Genomic DNA, 16,946 nt, shown 5'->3' with positions numbered 1-16,946 from the left:
AAGGGGGTGATTGTGTGAAGCTACGCTGGGCAGTGGGGCTAATACACCCAAACTGGTGTGTCCATGTATTACAGCACCTCCCTGTAGTTTTTGGAGGTGCTAACTGGTGCAGAAACTGAGGAGCCACGTTAGCTTCCAGTTCTTGTTGGTTCTGTTGCACACAGCTTATTTCTGATCTTGTTTTACCAGTGTTGATGCTCAAAGTGGTCCCAGCAGTACAGATAATGTGCATGAATGGCTAAACGTCAAAGTCCTTTGCCCTGCTTTGTCACTCTTGCCGTGACACGAGGCAGTGGTGTTCGGGAATATTCCTGCGCTCTGTCAGCATATCACGTACAAGAAGGGCTGGACTTTTTCCCTGATAACCTTGGGTATGTACAGCTTAGAAATCTGGGTAAGAAAGACTTGTCTGCGCTCCCTTTGTGCTTGGTGGGAGTGAAGAGGCATTTCTAAGGCCTGATTAACTTCATTCTGAGGTAGACATCTAACATAAGTCAGATGAATCATGACTTTAAAGTGCTCGTTTTTCACTACTAAATAAGGATACAGATTGTTGTCTGAGGTATCCACAACCGCATTTTCGAAGTCTAAAGTTAGGTCAGGTAAATGCTTTTGCAGTAGCAAGCATAACTCGTTGCACAGGGCTGTGCTAGATGTAGCCTTATGCAATCTCGAAAGTAGAGTTGTCACTGTTCCACAGGGCATGTAAGGTTGAGGTGAAATTCATGCTCTAGATCAAAGCGAGGTTCACCCGTCAGGATCTTTCTGAGTCCTTATTCTAGAGCTTTTCAAATGCATGTTATATGGGGAAGAGAACTACAGTATTTCCTTAGGACGTTGCTTTAAGAAGAGTATTTAATTTCGATCAGTCTTCTGACAGTGCTTTTGCTGACACATTTCACAATTTTCAAATTCAGGCATCTGAAGTTAGGTTCTAACCTATATATAAGAACGAAAATAACTGTGTCCTGATTCCCTAATGTGTTAACTTAGTTGGAAGTAAGTGTGCTGAATATTTCTGACAAGCTGGTCACTTTTTTTAAGTTGCTATAATTGAAAATTTTGTCCAGAAGTGCTCATTGAGGATGTGCTGCCAAGGTGATGTTCCTCATAAACCTGCTTACGGTATGCAGTCAGAGAGACTTGAGGGGAGTGCAAATGCTGTGTTCCACTTACTGCAAGATAAAATCTAGCATTCTGTCACTCAAACAAAAATTGTTAGTCCTGGTACTATTTTGGGGAGGGGGGCTGGAATGGAGAGGACGTTGGGTGCTTTATGCAGCCTCGCTTAAAGTGAAGGCTAAGAAAATGTTAATAACTGGGAATCCCTTAAACTACCCACCCATACCAGCTAACCATGCCACTTCATCCTTTCTTGCAGCTGCTTACCGAAAATAGAGCTAGGATGGTGAACTGCAGATCATATGGCCTCCAGAAGTAGCATCATATGCAGAGAAAAAATGTCAGCAATGCTGACTTGGTGCACATGTTTTGCAGGCAGCTATGCTCTGAGAAGAACATGAGAGTGAGACCTGAGGCTTGAATTTTGTCGACCTACCACTTTGAGGTGGAATACTGCAGTTGTATCAGTTCTGGTTGATTGCTTGCAGATTTGCAGCTCCTTCTGTGCAAATGGGAGGTATAATTACAAATTCCTTTGTAGGTTATCAGTTTGTGTCCTGGCTCCAGGCATTTCAGCATTCCGTGTTTGCAAACACATTTTATTTCCACTTTAGCACACTGTGTAGTCAGACTAAGGCCTGATTGCTGGCTTTCTCTTTACGTGAGTGGTTGGTTTCATGTGGGAGTATTTACATTCCTGCAGGAAAAAAGAAAGAGAGTATAAAATGCAGATACTGTAAGAGCAGGTGCATTACAAGCCAAAGTAGAAAATTGGTTCAGCAGTTGTTTTCCGCCATGGCTTTAGATTAATTCTACTGCATATCACTGCAGGGCTAGCAGTGAACATTTCTTGAACATTTTGCTGAATTACTATCAGTGTGATGTTTTTTCCACAAGGCCCCTGGCTCGGCCAATGTTTACAGCAGTCCAGATGTGAAGGCTGGTTCCTCATTAAGTCCCCCTGATCTTCTAATCCCAGGTTCACGTATTTCTAGTGCTGTATTTTATCCGATGGTTTTATCTAGCATTGTACCCAGGTCACCTGGAGTTTATGGAAAACTGCTTGAAATGCAGTCTCTTGGGTGGTGTTTAACAAGGTGTGCATGAGGATGTTTATGGGGTGTGAGAATGGGAGCCTATTCATTCTCCATGCTGAGTGTTACCGAGCCCAGTTTTCTTCCAGCCTTGTCCTGGTGCAGCCATTAGAGGGAAGAGCAGGCTCTCCGCTATTGCAGGCAGCAGCGTGCAGCGTCTGCCAGCTACTTTCTGCTACCATGCTGTAAACCGTGCCTGGCTGCCTGGCCCACGCACCGCCACCACCTGGCTAGGACCCAGTCTGAAGAGCTGAGAATTAAACTTGTTTTGGGGTGGAATATGCATTTCCCTGTGTATCACCAGAGCAGTCTTTGTGAGATTGCCAGGGGAGCAGTGTAAAACAGATAATGCCTCTACTCACTTTCTACCCTGACAGTTCTAAACAAATGCAAGTCATGTGACCGGCAAGTATATTTTATCACTTGGCATACAGAAGGCTTTTTGAAATAATGTGTATTTCTAGGGGATGGTCTTTGAATATTTATGTACAGTCTTTGAATATCTGTGTACATACATCTGTACATAAAGAAAAACTGCAGTAAAACATAGGATTATGCTGGCTACTAGTGCGCTAATTAGCTCCATGTACTAAAAATAATCAACATAGTTAATTGCTGGATTACAGCACAATGAGAAGCAGACACCTAATAAATCACACTTTTTATTATTATCTGTTAAGTATCTGGCTACTTGAACAATATTTTACAACTTTGGTTAGATTTACTTTGTGCACTTCAAAGCCAGTAGCAAAACTTCCAGTTCTCATAATGCTATGGGATCAGACACTTACGCTCAGGGGTTTTTAATTCACCACTGCATTAGTCCAGTTCCAAGATCTGATCTGTGATTTGACCACTGTTTTCATTCAGCAAAATTAAAAGATTAGCTATTCCTAAATTTATGAGCTAATTAGTACACTAATACAAACCACATTTATCATTTTCCTGAGTTTGCTTAATCCTTCTTTGTTACAAAAGTCAGCTCAGATGTCCATAAAAGCTTATAGGGGAAAAAAAAAAAAAAAGAAAAAAAGATTTGTTTTCATTTCCATTAGGGAAAAGTAAAAATTCCAAAAGATTTTGGGTAGACAGAGCCACATTCTTTGGCTCTCATTAAAGTCTTTTTAGTTACAGTATTTAGAGGAAGAAAACACTGCAGCTCTAGGCATAGGTCTGCAAGGTTGCCAACACCAATAATTTTATCACAAGTTTAATAAGATTTAGTATTTTTCTTATAAAGCTGCAGCTTCAGAGTCTCATGATTATGAAACAATATTATCTTCCATTAAATATGCATGTTAAAAAGAGCCCTTGTTGCAAAGAAAATCTAGGAAATATAAAATAAATGTCTCAAAAATTCTAATTAAAAATTATAGGAGCCCCAAATTAATTATTTTACAATCAAGATTTTAGAAGCCATCTCAGATTTTGAGAAGTGTTTATTCATCTAGATATTGTGCCAGTAGCATCATTAATTCCAGCAGTGTTGCTTTTCAAGTGTTTCTGCATAGGATCTGGTGCTACATTCTTGATTTTATTTTCTTACTTTAGAAATTTAGTTTAAGAGACAAAAACCTACATGTTTTTGTGATTTAAATGCACCAGAGCACTGCGACTTAGGGTTAAGAGTCGGTTACATATTTCAGATATTGGAGCCAGACAGCAATTCAGTCTAATAATGTGCATGTCTACTATTTCCTGAAAATTTGCTGGTACATGACCCCTTATATGCATATACGTGACCCTACAACAAACTCTGTTATGTGGTGCCAAAAAATGGCATTAGCTTCAGCTGCTTTATTAAATTGCTACCCAAGCTGGCTTGCATTCACAGTGAACAGGACACAGCGTATCCGCAGCTACTGCCTGGTGTGCCAGCTCATATGGGAGCCTCCGCTCCCGTCCGCATTTGCTGGAGTTAGGAACAGAGGAAGAGCAAAAGCCCTCTGAATGCTGGGCTGGGGTATTTCGCACACTGCTAGGAGGTTGCTTGTCCTGCTCTCAGAAGAAGGCACTCCAGCCGTGCTGCCTCCTGCGTGCCTTGAGCCCGGTGAGTCCTGCTCTGGGCCCCGTCTCGCCCACCGACTGATGATGCAGAGTAGTCGGCAGAAAGCGGTCTGGTTTTTAAGAAGCACTTGTCTATTAGGCTGCAGCTGTGCCTGACTATACTGTTCCCAGCTAAATCTTCTGTCCCTTCCCTTCAAGGTTAGAGAAGTAGGGCCTTGACTCCCTTCAAGGAGACAAGGTTAGAGAAGTACGGCCTATAATTAATGTTTAGCTTTTAATATTATCAGCTGAAAAGAGAAGCAAATGTGGCAGCAGACAGCAATTGCCAAGATACAGAATACAGTGTTTAAACTCAGAAAAATCTCAGTTATTAGAAGAACACCAGAGTATTTTGAAAAGGAGAAGAAAGAAGACAGGGTTTGTATAATGTCCCACATGGTCCTAGGGAAAATAATTTAGGCTAAATATTCTTTGGATGTATGGAGAGCATTTGCAGGGCTAAATTTGTCCGGGTGACACAGACGTTGCTGGGCTTGAGCTGGGTTCCTGATCTGACCTGCCTCCAGAGGAGCCTGTTGTTATCCCTTGGTAGTGAAAGGTCCCCGTGTCCTCAGGCTAAATAGGCCTTTGGGAATAGCCCCCATGGTAAGATAAAACCAGATTGTATTAATTTCAGCACGAGCATTCCCTGACTGCTAGTGCCTCCTCCCACAGCCCTACTGTCCTGGCTGTGTGCGTACCTCGTGCTTCCGCAGGGAAGAGCGCTAAGAACTCTTATGGCAGGATCAAGAGCTGAATGCAGCTTTTCAACAAAATACCTTTTTTTTTTTTTTTAATTTCCTTTTGTACTGTTGTACAAATTTCTCTCTTACACATTTTGTATTCACACAGAGAACTTCAAAGAAGAAGTTCCAAATAAATGTCAACAGAAGTAAGCACATGCAGCACATTATCCTTACTGTTCTGGACTGTGAAATGCAATTTATAGGTTAGTCAGAAGTGTGTGCTTATTTCCCATCCCATTTAGGACAGAGAGCAAACATGTACTTGAATTACTTCAAAACTGCATGCTTAAATCCTGATCTATGACAAAGACAAACATATCTTAAGTTCAGTATCTTAAGTAACGTATCTTAAGACAGAGTATCTTAAGTTCATTTTTGTGTTTCTGGTTATTTCTGGTGTTTTACACACCCAGCACTTTCTTCCTTTGTGTATCTCTTTGGTATCAGTTCATATTAACTTATAAAATCATGCGTTTTAGTGACTTCTGTTCCTGCTAGTCCTGATGAGGTAAGGGCCCTGGGAAAAGTAGTTGGACTTTTTTTCTCATTCATCGGTGTAGCTGTTAGTGGCTTTCATTGCAGAGCCTCCCTTACACCAATACAATGATGACATGTAATGTTTGGTTCCTAAATTGCCCTTGTGGGGCTAAGTTGGAAAAATGAAGCCTATTTTTTTTTTAAAAAAACAGCAATCTGGAACTTTACTGAAATGAATATATTCACGTGTCTCTTTAGGTTCTGTTCTTCTCCTATTACTCCGTTGCTGGGGGATCACAAGTTACCACTCTGAGCATTCACCGTTTCCTGGCAATCTTTCTTAATTTGAAAGAGTTAGTTCAACATCAGGAGCTTCTGCTTTAAAATGCTTTTGTCATGTCCATTATCCCTGGTAGCGGGAGCATGTAGGCCATTCCTGAGAGTGCTTATGTGCGTGCTTTTTCCGCATGCCTCACCCCCTCAGCTTTACCCCGTGGCTGTGAAACTGCCCGAGCTGTTAAGGTAAGCTTATGGGTTTTGCACAGAAAATCAGTGGCCAGTGAGGAGGCCCAGCGTCGTGCAGAGCTCTGTATTTCCACGTAGGGAGCTTGAGTAGCAATGTTCCCCCTGGCTTGTGAAGGCCACCTCGCATCTGTGGGCCGTGGGGACGTCTCCCTGAAGGGGAGAGGCTCATCTCTGCCCTTCCCGGTCAAGGGGTGGGCACCAGCTGCACGCGTGTAAGGGGAGGGAATGAACACGGACCCGGCTTCCCCTCCTGCACCAGCTGTAGTACAACCAGGAAGGGCAGCCCGCTACTACGTTTGTAACACAGTGCCTTAACATTTAATTGCTGCATTGCAATTTTAATTAAATGCTCGTGGCGCCGACGGTTAATCATTCCTTGTGGCTTAAGTACTCCAAACAAATAGAAAATAAATAACTTTGATTAAGTATTTAAAAACAAGACGGGGTAATTCCATGCATCTCTAGAAGAAATGAACTATTGATGGAGTTTTTAAAACCATATTCATGCAGCATCGTTATCCTCTTGTTTTCCTGGAGACATCTTGTCCACATCCAAGTGTCCAAGCATGCTACATCAGGAGGGTGGTGCCAAGCTGAAGATGATTTAATCCATTGTTGCTTTGGGGTTGTACTTCACAACCAGCGGGACAGTTTTCCAAAATGGAGCCACCAGTCCTTTCGAAATAATGAGATACCCAGTGCTGTTACTTGACAAAACTTTTGGGAATTGAAATGAAGCATTACAATAGTTCAGGATATCAGGCGACTTGAAATGATTCAAGAAGCTAAGTTTCTTTCTTGAAAAACATTTGAAAACATATTAAAAGGCTTCGGTAAGCCAGCATTGAAATCGCGGGTACATATGGGAAACAGATCTGGTTTTCCCCCCGTTTTGTGCTTGTTCATATGAGCACTCTCAGGAAGATGCCTGCTTTTTCCCTCAGTGGCTGCTTCTCACATGTTCTAACCTACATAAATTCTTAATGTTTTACTATACTTTTTGCAATGGAGATGTTATTGGTTAGGTAATAAGAAAAAGCCCCAGTTCTACTGTGTAATGTGCATTTTTTGCACCTTATGAGAATATTGAATAGACTTCATTATTTTTTTCAATACAAGTCTGAATTCTACCATTTGATTACCTGAACCAAAAGCATTTCAATATGCCATCCATCACCCTGACCAGTGTAAAATGCTGAATATTCAGATTAAATTGGAACTTTTTTTCTATGAATAAGGAATTTGATTCAATTCTATAATATACAGTGTCTCTGGGGAGAGGAAATTGAGCTGAAGGTCGCTGAAGGCAAGTGAGAAAATTGTATTATCCAAATACAAAATTCTTTTTCTTATCATCAAAACCTGAAATACAGCCATGGGGAATAAGGGGGTCAAGAGAGAATTCAATTAGAGATGAAAATGGAAAAGGTGCATTTTTCAACTTACCTTTCATTTTTCCAAACAAGTGGCAGCAGTGAGCTGTATGAGGACAATGAAATATTTGTCAAGCAGTTTGAACTTTTTTTTTTTAATAGAATTCAGAAAACATTCTCAATCAGTTATAAAGAGATAGTAAAAGTCCATACGAACATGGAATGTCCAATTCTTTATAACCTTAACCATTTCAGCTTTAGGTTGTTCATCAGTGGTGCAAGGTAGAGAATGAGTATCTAATTGTAACAATTTATGTGCATAGAATTGTATGGTGAAGGAAGAAACATTCTCAAATGCTCATAATTAGTTTCCCCTGTAATTTTCTGCAGTTTTCCCTCTCTGACTCATAATGCTAAATGATTAATGTTCAAAATAATTGTAGAAGCATGGTACTGTCATGCCATAAAATGCTTGCTTTTCTCTTCATTTATTTTAGTGTAGGTACCAAGAACTTGTAAACCAGACCCTTTCGAATGTGGCCACCTCTGAAATGTTAACAATTGCAAATGCAGGCCATGGTTTAGCAAAGAGCTGCCATGCTTTCTCCTTTTTAAACTGCATGTATGGTGTCGCTATGCTGGCATGCCTGCGTCAGCAGGACAGCTTTCCTGCTGTTAAAGGCATTTGAGCTAACTCTAGGGCTAATTTTAGAGGAAAGAAGATTTCCAGTGAGATCCTGGAATGCTCATACAGCAATCTTCTAAACTTGCTGTGTAAATTACAGAGTACTTTATGCGTGTACCTCTACATAGCTTCCGGAGTAATTAGCCTGTGTCTATTCTTTTCAGTTTTATTTGCAGTCGTTTCCTGACCATTTGTTCTTTCAGAGACAAAATAACTGTGGTATTCACAGAGATCTTTCTGTGCTTGGTAAGTATTCAATTTTAATAGTTTATCATTTCATAATCGCTTATAGTCTCTCTCATTAGGATAGACAGTACCATATATAACCCAGCTTCCAAATACATTTTAATTCTTAGGGGCACAGGTTTGACATTGCAGATATCAGTTCTGAGTTTGGGTTGGATCCAACATCAGTTGAAAGGTGGTGAAACTTCTCTCATGTTCTGTGAAAAGTAATTTGAAAATGTTGTTGTCCTCAAAGCCCGATGCAGTCATTCCCGTGGTATCACCTGGAAAGAAAATCTTCAAAGTTTACTGCAGTTTAATAACCTGAATCCAAACATTGCCTTTTTGCTATATTTGTAATACTGTGTAATTATTAAATGTGTGATATATTGACTCTGCAGCTATTCTTTCTGTCAACAAATTAGCCTCTTAAAAAAACTGAAATGAACAAACACAACCTGCATTCTCTTGACAGAGGAGCCCTGGTGCAAATGTTGGCTGTGCAGATGTGAAATTTGGCCTTTTGCTGCTTTGAGAGCACTTGTGTTCGGTTCGGTCAGGGAACAGAAGCAAGGAGCTGCTGGTCAGCAAATCACTGAATGCCTGAAGGGCAGAGAAGGGAGAATGCAGGGAGATGAATCATGTACCCCAAAATCCTGTGGTCCTTCAGAACGTATGGCCTGAGCCTTTCCCAAAACAGCCTTTTCTTGTGCCATAGGACAAAAATCCCAATTCTTGGAGTGTTTTTGTAAAAAAATTGCATTTCAATTTTGTTGGCTTGTTTAATTTAAAGTATAATGTGTTGTGCTACAGACACTGTAGTGAATTTATTTCTGTGAGAATTCACTTCCTCTACTTTTTTGAAGATTTTACTGTGAACCCAACTATATTTTTAAGTGCCAAAATACCTTTGTAATCCCAGTGCCTAATGGATTCACTGGCTTTCAGCAGAAGTGAAAGGGCTCTTCTGCTCAGATTGGATTGCAAGATTGGGGTCTTTGCAAAGTAAAATTCCTACTAGATGGATCAGGAATGTCTCCATGTTACTTATATAGAGATTTGAATATATATTTTTGAAGAGTGACCAGTTTTATATTTCAGAACTAATGAAATAACACTTACTTTAATTTTCTTTTCAACCTATCACAGGGACAAGAATTTCATCAACAGTTGCTGTATTTTTCAAAGTGAAGGAAAAAGAACATTAGATAGGTAAGATTATTCAGTCTGGTTTTATTTGAATCTACTGAACTTCCTTCTATTTGACAAAATGTAAAATTAATGTTTTTGGAATCTAGGGACTTCTATAACCTAAGAAAATTAAAAAATAAAGGGAGTTTTACTGAACTGAAATGAAATAGGCTGTTAGAAGAAAATCAGCCTCTGGTAAAGAGAAGGGAAGAAAAATTATAAAGAGAAATCACATTGACAGAAACCTCAAACATTATGGAAACAAGTAGGTCAAAAGAGTTGTTCAAAACAATATACCTTTGGAGTATATATTATCAAAAGCACCATTAATTCTTTAGGCAGAAAGACACCTAAAATCAAACAGATGCAAATTTATAGCTAACCGTTAAACAACTGCTTGGGTGGTGGGAACAAAAGGAAATAAATACAGTGCTGAAAATAAAACCAGGTGATTATTAGAATTAAAAGAAATTATAGCAAAATAATATAAAATAAATGTCAAATAAAATAAATGCCTTTAATATTTGAAAGCAAACTAAACCTAAGTGTTTGAAAATACAGTTCTATGGGGTAGACCTCCTGCAGAAGTTTTATGATTAAATACTAAAATCTGGGAAAGGGAATTAAAAACAATGTAAACCGTCTGGACTGTAAATAAGAATATTAATTTTTGTAACCAACTTTGTAAGAGAATGGAGGGACTGCGGACTTCTGGAGCATGCAATAAAATAGAGGTTAGGCAGTAAAACAATAGTTGTGGAGAGGCAAACATCAAGCCGAAATACATATACATTGCAAATGTGTCAAGATATAAGAGAACTCCATCTCATCACTTCAGAGGCTTCACTTTAAGAACAGAGGGGCCAGAAGATGTAGGCATCAAAGAAGAACAAATGTTATACCAGAGACCTGAGGTTGACTTGCGCTGCGTGTCTTTTGTAAGATGCTGGAGATCCATAGCTCAGGTGAAATCAATGGGAGTTGAGGCCAGGTACCAGCTCAGACATGTAAGGCCAAACCAATGATGTAGATGGCCGTAGATAAACAATAAAGGGCACGTGGACATGTGTGGATTTTTTTAGCTTAATGTAGGTAAATCACGTTAATGGTAAAACACTGCTTGGAAGTGCAGCCTGATGACTGTTCTGTGTTAACATGAAGGAAATGTGTTGTCTAGGTGAGGGACTGACCTACTTAATTAAATACTTCTGGGAAGACTTCTTAAATATCAAAACCCTTTTCCACACAGTGTTAGGATTATGAGATCAATCATTCAAGAGCCGGGAGTTCCCAGTGGTTAAAGTATTTGTACATACAGCTCTATTGTATTTTACTGCGGAGAAAATACTACACAAGTGGAGCAGTAGACAAAGTACTGTGTTAGAGCAACATGGCCATGAGGAATTGCTTGTCCTTGAGGTCCTGGGCTGGCATCATTAGAGTCAAATTGCAGGAAGGCTTGCATGCTGGTGAATGGAGAGTGCACTTTTTACTACTCTGTGTCATGGACAGCAGCCCAGTGGATGAGCCAGGCTATTTGGAGTGGTTTCAACTCTGACCTTCTCCCTCTGTGTCTGTACCACCCCAGGAGAAGTGGGGGAATGGTGGAAAAAAAGTCACTGTCCCCCTCTATGCTCAACTCATGAAAAATGAGCATCAAATGCTTAACAGTATGGGACTGCCCTTCCTAATGCTGGTCTTAAATTTGCTGCCATTTTACCAAGATATAAAGAAAAGTCCACAAAGAGTGGAAGATACATTTTTGGAGATGTAAACCTGGAGGGAGCTCCCTTGAGTAAGTGACAAGTTTTTCATGGTTGTACCAGCACACGCATCATTTTTTTCCCTTTGAAGTTTTCAACTTGAATGACTTCTAAACACTGTTTGTTTTGTGGGCCATGGTATGGTATGCTGACCTAAGGATCCATTCCAGATCCCATTTATGTTGCTAGAGGAGTCCTCTCCGACTGTAAGGAAGCATGACCTTAGCCAGCAGCATGCACCTCAGGTATAAGGGAAGATCCTACCCATGTCAGCAACACAATTTCTAAACAGCCAGATGTGAAATGGTGTCAAGTGTAACAGACCACGTGGTGGAAGAAGGGTCTGCACAGTGAACTGTGGTTTAAAATGTACTCTAGCAGGAATGAGTACTTCAGTTACCTCTGCTATTTTGGATCAAAATCTCAGTGAGATGTTGAACACCTTGAGCCCTTGTTGAACCCTTGTTGAACTTGAACCCTTGTTGAAAGGTTGTTGAACCCTTGATGAACTCAGTGAAACTTAATGTTGCAACAACCAGGATGCTGCCGTAGCAGGGCAAATACAGATTCAGATGTAGTAGAAGTCAGTTTTCTTCAGGAAAATGTAATTAGAAGAAATACAGGCAGAAACTGCTAGAACTGTGTAACATATCCCATGGGGCTGTTTCTTCCATTTGAGAGAAATTTGCAGAATGAACCCCCCCTCCCTCCAACATTTTCCTTCTCCGTTTTTATAACTACAATATGAGGGAAACATCTTAACATGAATATGACTGGGTTTCTCTTATGTATAAGCGTAAAACATTTATTTTCAGCTGCAGAGCCGTTACTGCAACAGTAAACAAGAAACGAGTGATCAATTTTAAATTGGTGAACAGGGAAGAATTCCAGTGGGTAGAATAAGTTATGCTGAAGTTATTTGGTGAGAGCAGATTAGGCAAAATCCAACACTTGTCTTCATTGAGCTTTTCTAACGAAAAGTAGACTCACAGAGCCTTGTTTATTAGCTTTTTTTTATTATTAGCAACAAATTGCGTACTGTGGTATGCATATTGATAGTTAAATCTGTACTTGTTCTCCCCCATGCATGAATATATACACATGTACTAATTGCTTTACATACAGAAGCAGTCAGCTGAAAAGCCCAGAGAGAGTCTGGCTGCAGCAGAGCTTTTCCTGTTTACTTTGTTGTCAGTTGGATCATAGACTTATTAAGATGCAGCTATAAACTGGTAAAATTCTCCAGCCTTTACTCAAGCAAGATTTGTCCAAGAGGATTCTCTGCGTTAGGTGCAGTGTGCAATGAAAAGCTTGCAATCGGGAAGAAATAAATACATATGAAAAGATAAATTCGATCATATAATTGGATTACACGAGTGTATTACATAATAGTCTTTTTTTAGAAAAGATACTAGATTGGTAGACATAGTATTTTCATAATTATTTCTTTTGGTACCTGGATCTTACCAGGAGAGAAGAAACATCCCTTTTCTTCTTTTTTGCTTCAGAAGCAGAAACTCTTCTTTACACCATACCATTTATTTACCACATATATGGCTCCTGAAGACACAACTCATGAAGAATATATACCATATGCATGATGATAGACTCGTCAGCCTTGCCTGACTGGGATGGAGATTCCTGACTGGAGAATGTGAAAGTTAAAAATTAAGCAGTATCTGAAGACTCTTGAGTTCTGAAGTCCAAATGATTCTGTACAGGGCAGGACTTCTGAAGTGTCTGAAGCATGAAGCTGTGTCAGTGGAGGCTCAGGGTGGATGTTAAGGAAAGGTTCTTCAGCAAGAGGGTGGTTGAGCACTGGAACAGCCTCCCCAGGGCAGTGGTCACAGCACCGAGCCTGCTGGAGTTCAAGAAGCGTTTGGACAAAGCTCCCAGACATAGGGTATGATTTTTAGGTGGTCCTGTGTGAGCCAGGAGCTGGACTCAATGATCCTTGCGAGTCCCTTCCAACCCAACATATTCTGTGATTCTATGATTCTAGGTGTCCTCTCCGGACAGAAAAAGTACTGCTAGTGTGAAAAACTAAGTCTAAACTAAGATTAAATCTGTTCTTGGGGGTCCGTGGTCAACTACAAAGGCTCACTATGGACAAGTTACTGCTAGACGTAGAAAGGAGAAACCTATTAAGTTTTGGGAAACTTTTTTTATTCTCTAGTGGCCATGCTGCTGTCTGCTGAAGAAAGAAGATGAAAATTATATTGCTAGAGACCGTGTGCAGGAATTCCTCAGTGGTAGTTGTGCACAGTTCACTAACTAATGTCTCTCTTCCTGCAGTCCCCAGAGGCTGAAACAGTTAGTTGAATGAGCTTTTATCTGAACAGGGCATAAAACACCCTTCAGCTGGTATGCTTCTGAAATAATTTTAAGTGTTTTGCTTAAAAATACATGGCTGTGAATATTGAACTCCGTAGATAATTCCTTCATGGATGAATAAGAAAGCTTCAGATTCATCTGTTCTAGATAAGCCAGGAATATGTAAAGGATCTGTGCATGTGGTACCCACTCTTTGCACTGAAGAAACAAGACAAAGTGCTTCTAGCCCTATGAAGGGAGGGAAGTGCTAGTCCTTGTCAAGAGTCTGAAGGCATCCCAGGTGAATTTTGTTTCAAAAGTAAATACGAAAACTCTTTCAATTTCCTATGAATCCTCACTTCCTAAGACAGACTTGTATTAACCTCTCATGCAACCTTGACCTCAGTTGCAAGCAGCTCTTCCAAAATGTTCGTCTAAGGAAAGAAAAATCTAAAGATTCTCTCATTACTGCTGCTGCAGATAGAAGATCCTTTCTCTTTCCTGCTTCCTAGGAGCTCATCTAACTGCTACGTATCTAGTCCTACCTTTTGGGAAATGGTAACAATGTGAACCTGCAAAAAATAAAGGAAAGGGAAAAGATTTTTGCATTTTTTCTTTCTGACACCTGCACACATCAGAGGCTGTGCATGTACTGTGTCTCCAGTACTGCCACTGCAGTGACTGCAGGTCATGTTTGGAGTGATAAGCTTCATCATCAGCACTATAGAATTCTTAAATATTTACTGGGAATGTTGGACCTGCTGTTTCTGCAGTGAAGCTTATAAATTGCATTATGAACAATCAGGAGAAGACATGCAAGTGTATTTATTCATATGTGTAAATTAATCTAAATAGGTGCATGTCCATGTTATCTATTCAATGCAGGAAGAATCGCCTCTCTCCTTGCTATCAAAAGCAATGCATCAGATAGGCACCTCTGTTTCTCAGATGGTAATAACATAATGATATACTCTCTCATTATATAAGAAGAGATGTGTTTCTCTGTCTCCTTGTATGCTTTGGTACTTTCTTCATTCACATAAAATTGTAATCTCCAAATCGTGAGAGACTTTTTGTGTTATTTGGGATGGGCTAGGCAGAGAGAAAAACAGCCATTTCAATCTATTGCTTTTGTTATTTCTTCTTCTAGCAGAAACTTCAGCCCTCTAGCTGCTCGTGAGGTAGTAACCTATGTGTAACAGTTACGTCTGACTGAGCATGCCTCTGGTTTTTGCTGTTCTTTTTGAGATAGCCTAAGAAGCAATACATTTATGGTAAGTCAAGTAAATGGTGTGTCAGAGGCACATAAAACTGTCTTATACAAGCATTCATAAAAGACTTTTCTTGTGGTAAAAAATGGCATCTATTTTTCTTACAGTGGAATATACCTTATTCTGAAGATCTAAATAAGACCCATGACTGTGCAGAGGGAAGATTTTTGAATGCTACAAACAAACAGAAGTCTGCACTGTTATTTTTCTCCCGAAGTGCAGTGCTGACTGAGTGGTCTACTGAAATGAATTTTTCCTTTAATTTTGCACTTTTTCATAATATAACTGTACAAGGGAACGTGACAATATTCTTGCATCATAACTGCTTCCCCTAATGTAATGCATATGAACTATAGTTTATAAAAATACCATGAAACAAGAGGTCTAGAGTTCAGCAAAAATAAGATCAGTATTTATGTGGAAGGATTGTTGTCATTCTGTGTCGTTTATTGTAGCTGGTGGCAGCCTAGAAGTTTATTGCATTCGTTCTCCCTGTTCTGCAATACTGACAAGTCAGCCTGATCCTGTACCCTTAGAGTAAGTGCAAATTTAGAAAATGTGTCTGCATTGTGGCAAACGAAGGCAGCCAGAGCTGAGAAAAGTGAACCTGTGTTTTATTTAGCACATCTTTAAAATGACATTCTGTTGTCTGTGTGGTAGCGTCTATGAACCAATGATCTTGATGTTTTTAATTAGTTTCATGTAAACAGTCTTGATAAACAGAAATGCTGCACATGGAATAGGTCAATAAACTGTATACAAGAGGCTGTTGTTATGAATAGTGGGTGTTCTTGGTATAAGCTGGTTTCATTTGCACTGACATTTGTGGTAGAAACAGAAGTGTGTCCATACTTCTAAATTTCCACTTCAAAACCTGTTCTTAGTGAAATAATAACATGCAAAACTCAAATAACACATCTGATTTTTGTGATCTCAGTCCATCTGTTTTATCACAGAAGAAGATAATATGCCCTCCCCCCTCCACCCCTCCCTCCTTCTTCCAACTGCATTGTGCTGTAGGCCAGAATAAAAATGTTAAGTGTGACTCTAAATAGGTTCTCAGCATTTTGGCTGGCTTCTTCCAGGACTAGGAGAAAGAGCTGACATTCACTGGGAAACTAGGAATCTTCCAGTGTGTCAGAGCTCTCATTGCCACGGTGTTTTTAGTTGTTGGTTAGTTGTTTAATTTTTAGTTGTTGTTTAGTTGTTTAATTTTTGAGTAGGGATGTTGTTACATAAATGTTTGTCTTACAAACCAGGGATGAATTTTGTCATTCCTTGTACAAGTTAGCATAATGTTTAGCAAAAGTGATTCTGTATTTGTGGGGAAGGAAGAATACTTTTTCCTGACCACTTGATCTAAGGAAAGCGGAGATGTGCATTACAGCTTTTCAGCACTGTGCATCTTAGCATGAGGCCCTGGAAGGTAGGTAAGAGGGCAAAGGGGAAAAGAACCAGTCAAAGATATATGACAAATTAATAAACCACATGTCTGTGTCTCCAGAAGTTATTGGGAGGCCAACACCCCCACCTATGTAATGCTATTACTAGGTATTGATTCCTGTGACAGTGAAAATGACAGAGGAATAGTTCACAGAAAATGAGGACAGCCAGAAAATAACATGTTTAAAAGCAGCATTGTGCTGATAGAGGGAGGAGGAAAATCCAGCTGCTAAAGTCTATATCCTTAAATGTAGCAGAAGTTTATACTTTCCTTTCTCACATATACATTGCACATAGCAAATACCATATCAAGTCTTCTTTTTTCCTCATTTGAACCCCATGGGAAGGGTCTTTGCGAGTAGGCTAAGTGCTTTGCTGAAGGTACGAGGCAGAGAAGCTGAAAAATCAGTGTTTGATATAAAGGAGCAGGCGTCAAACAGGACTCGGAGGCTGGCGTAACTCCGATGGCTGACACTGGGAAGTACGGAGTGACTCCTGGCTTAGGACAAGCCAGTGCAGCAGTAATGTAGGAAAGGGGGACATATTGATTAAATTCACAAAACTTGTGTTTGTAACTTTAGCGCTGTGTGCACAGAGGTATCTGACCGCTACCTGAGCTCCCCATGAGCCAGTTTTTCTCTTGTTGCCAACACCATGCTTCCAGACATATCG

At 39.9% G+C, this 16,946-nt stretch overlaps 1 long non-coding RNA gene across 1 annotated transcript; it reads left to right on the top strand.

Moving 5' to 3' along the window:
- Positions 1–8,241: 8,241 nt before the first annotated feature.
- On the top strand, positions 8,242–15,819 carry LOC308187980. The gene is made up of 4 exons (XR_013945047.1): positions 8,242–8,314; positions 9,443–9,505; positions 14,711–14,834; positions 14,939–15,819. It is a non-coding gene; the product is annotated as an uncharacterized lncRNA (long non-coding RNA).
- Positions 15,820–16,946: the final 1,127 nt, after the last annotated feature.

The sequence above is a fragment of the Anser brachyrhynchus genome (assembly GCF_964034855.1).
Source record: "Anser brachyrhynchus genome assembly, chromosome: 1".
Classification (NCBI taxonomy): domain Eukaryota; kingdom Metazoa; phylum Chordata; class Aves; order Anseriformes; family Anatidae; genus Anser; species Anser brachyrhynchus.
The sequence above is the reverse complement of the archived record's forward strand: the minus strand, read 5'-3'. Positions and strand labels throughout refer to the sequence as shown.